The following is a 4,438-nucleotide window of genomic DNA, read 5'->3' as shown; positions in this document are numbered from 1 at the left end:
ACTGGATTTAAACCAAAGCAAATAAATAAATAAATGAAAAATATCCAATTCCAGAGCAGGGTGAGGGGGGGGAATGTTTTGGGGGGCGGGGGAGGATTTATAACCCTGGAAAACAAAGTCTTCTCATTTAGTTTAGGGTGCAGGAGACAACTGATTTATCCTAAAGACACTGGTTAGGGACAGACATTACACATACTCTGGTTTAAGTGATCAGAAACTGGTTTAAACCTGTAACGGAACAGAAGTTCAGTGCAAATAAACCAGTTTATAAATGGCTGAAACTGGTTTAAGGTAGTATCAGGTTTAACTGATTTGGGTCAAACCACCAATTTATGCAATGTCTGTCCCAGACTCCTTTCTGGTTTAAGTTAAACCAGAGTCCCTCAGCATCCCAGATGCTTTGCAGTCCTGGGCTGGGCTGGGCAGTTTTCTCCAGAGACCAGAGCTGGCCCTGCCCCTCAGCACTGAAGGCACAGTAGTGTCTGCCTGGCTTTCCCCTGACCCCTCCCCCTGCTGCTCGCTGCTCAAGTGGCAATTCCTCACTCCCTTCCCTGTCCCACAGCACGGACCCTAGGCATGCGGTATGCTAGCTAATGCTAAGAGGTGTATGCGTCTCCAATTTCATTGGGACAGGCAGACAGAACAGTGTCCACTTAAGGCTTTTTGGAGCTAGTCAACAGGTGAGCTGGTAATGCCCTTCTGTTCCTTCCTTGGAAAAAGCTGTTAAAGAGCTTGAACTAATGAAAGAGGCTTTTATTTTGTTGATGGGCTGTTAAATGCTGTGTTATCAGCCCCCTGCTGGCTCCCTTGCCTGTCAGGTTTGCAGGCAGTATGAAGAAGCAGGGAGAGGGAGATTGAAAAGCTCAGTATCATCAACAGATACATGCACTACACCCCCCCGCCCTCTTTGCATCAGAGTGGTAGCTGGGGGCTGGCAACACTCCCGCCCTTTGAGCAGCTAGCAGGGAAAAGCCTCAGACAGTGCAGCATCCTGCCCCATGGGACCTGGCCATGCCCCCCTTCAGCTCAGCACTGTCAAAGGGAGGGCTGCTCTAGCACCCCCCAGCTTCTAGCCTGAGGCACTGCAGGCGTGTGCCTGCATTTCCCCAGTCCAGAGGGAATGTCTGGCCAGTTGCAAACTGGTTTAACCTAGGCAGTTTAGACTGACCCGCAAAGATTGAATGAATTCAGGCTCAGGCTTTTTCAGTGTCTGTCCCTAGCCCCTCTGAGGCCTGACACAGTTATTGGAGTATTCACAACCATACTGACCTGTCAGTCTCATTTGCTTAGTTGCTCTCACTTGGGCAGGCCTATTCTTGCACTCAAGTTGTTTCTCCCACTGATCACTATTGATTATGACTGAGCTTCTAAGATTACCAACCTGATTGTCAGCAGGTTCCAGGGACTACGTACAACTCTTCCCAATACTGGTTCCCGAGGGAACTTTTTTCCTATTTCATAGTCAGACCCGCAGCATCTGCCCACTTGCATTTGAGTAGTGTTCTAGTCCAAAATGTCTGCCGGGAACTCAAGCAAATATCAGTGGGAACTAGGCAGCATTTTCCACTATCAAAATTTGACTGTGCTTCAAACTGCATGTATAGCTGCAATAGTCATTGTTTTTACAGAAGGTAAAAATTTTGGATTTTTCTGGACCAGATCTGCAGCCTCCATGAAGCCATATAACTCCCATCAACTTTAATGGAACTACTCCAGTTTTCATCACTTGAAGGTCTGTAACCTTGAAAAAAGAATACTGTCTTGAAGTAACAGCCCTTATAGAAAGAGACGAAGAATAGGCATGAACAGACTGTAGTCACCGGGCATGCCTCTGAATGTGGTATAAAGCTGCTTGCCAAAGACATCAGATGGAAGACATCATATATAAGGTTGTTCCTCTCACCAGAGCAATGTGGAGGTCACAGTCATACTTTATCTTTATTGGCCTTGTAAGGGACATATTTTTCTTTCTTTTTCTTCTCCTCAGTACTCTTCTCGTTTGTCAATTCAGCTATTCCTATTTCTGGGTTTACTGAAGCAGTGTTGAATGGCAATGTTGCTGTTTGGTACGAGTCCAAGAAGTCATTTTTCAATGTAATTAGCTTGGGAAGTAAAAACACTATGGACCTGTGTGTTTTGGGGTTTTGTTTTGTTTTTTTTTCAGGCACTGGCAGGTTAGGTTACCCAATGAGTTAGGTTACTTGCAGGAAACCAGCTTTCAACTGTAGACCTGTGATAGCCTGGGAAAACTTGCCTGGATAGAAAACCCCTCAAAAATACAACCTCCAGTAACCCCCACCTTACTAAGATTGTGAGTCTAAGGGCAGGTTTAATTAAAAGTTCCTTCAAAATATACTCCCTACTGCTTTAAGCTACTGAGTTTCAAAAACTCTGGTGCTAAGCCAAAGTGGAAGCAGGCATATATTAAAGTGACAGGTACAAAAAGATACTGTTCTCCCTTCCCCACTGATCCTTGCTCGTCAAGATTTGGGCCCCAAGTTACAGGACTGCTTACAAGGAAATCCCAGATCTCTAGCACAGCTGAAACCCAGCCCTGTGGAACAAGTCTTACACTACTGCCTGCTCAAAGCAGATTTAACTACAGGACTTTGATACCAATGGCTACTTGACTGCTTGCAGCTGAAGGTAATTAGCAATCCCTTGTTGTGGGGTTTGCTTTTTTTAATTTTGCTGGAGTCTTATGGATAAAGATGCAGACCTGGACTCAGTCATCAGAGCTATTGGATACCTGCAATTCTGTCTTCTGTGGGAGTTGGCAGAGCTTGGCACCAGTCAGGATTTTATCACATGGATACTAAATGTATCAAAATGGCAAAGTACTGCTCATCTTCTTCCTTGTGTGGCTTTTCTCTCCCCTAGCCTTACTCCTCTTGGGAGTCCCCCCAGGCTGTCCCTGGATGGGAAGTCCTTTCTATCTCCCTGTTCCTTCACCGTGTTCCACGTTGCACAGGGCTGTAGCAATGATCAAAACACAGGGCAGTTTTACAGGTGCTCCAGGGGTAGGGGATGGGGTGCTTTAATTGGAGCAGCTACAAGACCCCCTCTAATTAAAGTGCCCACAGCATGCATCGGCATCCCCTGTGCTTCAAAAAGGTGGTGGGCATGCTTGAACTAAAGGTCGTCAAACGAGGTTTCGTTAGTGCCCCTGCTGCCATGTTGAAGTGGAGGGACACTGATGCATAAGGTGCAGAGGCTGACTGGAGTGTGCTAATTAGCATGCTCCAGCAGACCCGATTAATCGAGTCTGCTCTGATGCACTGTGATTACAGCCTGTCGGAGCAGCCTCCTGGCATGCCTACAGGCATCCACAGTGCCTATTGGCTAACAATATACCCGTTTTTGGCACCAATTAGTCCAGCAAGAAGGTGGAATCATCATATTTCTGGGCTCTGATTTAAATGCCACTGCTATGTAATCATCACTGCATAATTGGAAGAAATAACCAACTATGCCTTAACTCCAACTAAAATTTGAAGTGAAGGCCACATTAAAAATGAATGTAAGGTAGGTTGTCCTCAGGTTAGCCTCACAGCCTAATAGGTACCAGCTATCAGCTTTGCTTATAAATGGGGTCATACTCTGCTCTATGCTGTTAATATGTTGTGGATTTTATTTCTATAGATTCATAATCACAGGTTCTGGAGTACTCTGTAATTACATGAGTTTACACTTGCAGGGACAAAGGCTGAGTAAATATTTTATTAGGCAAATTTTTATCTTATTGAAACTGAATACACATGTGATAATTCGCCTGGCAAGTGGGGGGTTGGATGGCGAAATAAATAAGGGAGTTTACACAGAGTCTTGTTTGCAGATTTACCCTTTTGAAAAAGTATTACATGTAGAATTACTGCAAATAAATTGCACTACTTTAATTATAGGTGCAATGCATATGACTTATGGGGGCCTGACACTCCACTTACCTCAAAGCATACTGAAACACATGGATTAGAAACTGGCTCAAGGCGAGAAAACAATGAGTGAATATAAACGGTCAGGTTTTGGGATGCAAAGAAGTAAACAACTGGGTCCTCTAGAGGTCTGTGCTGGGATGAGTGCTGTTTAACATATTCATAAATGATCTTGAACAAGGGGTAAGTACTGAAGTGGCCAAATTTGTGGATGACAGTTAGTCAAAGGGGTAAGGACCAAGGTGGACTCTGAGAACTACAGAAAGGATCTTGCACTGTTGAGTGAAGGGGTAACTAAATGGCAAATGAAATGCAATGTGAAGAAGTGTAAAGTGATGTACATAACTGTACCTGTACCTACACTATGATGGGCTCTACATTAGCTGTTGCCACACAGGAAAGAGATCTGGGAGTCATTGTGGACCATTTGCTAAAAACATTGTGCTCAGCAGCCATCAAAATGGCAAACAAAGTGTTAAGGATTATTAAGCAGGGAATGGTAAACA

The sequence above is a fragment of the Gavialis gangeticus genome, unplaced genomic scaffold (genome assembly GCF_001723915.1).
Source record: "Gavialis gangeticus isolate Ggan-Ray unplaced genomic scaffold, GavGan_comp1, whole genome shotgun sequence".
Lineage (NCBI taxonomy): Eukaryota > Metazoa > Chordata > Crocodylia > Gavialidae > Gavialis > Gavialis gangeticus.
This window is presented reverse-complemented; position numbering follows the sequence as displayed.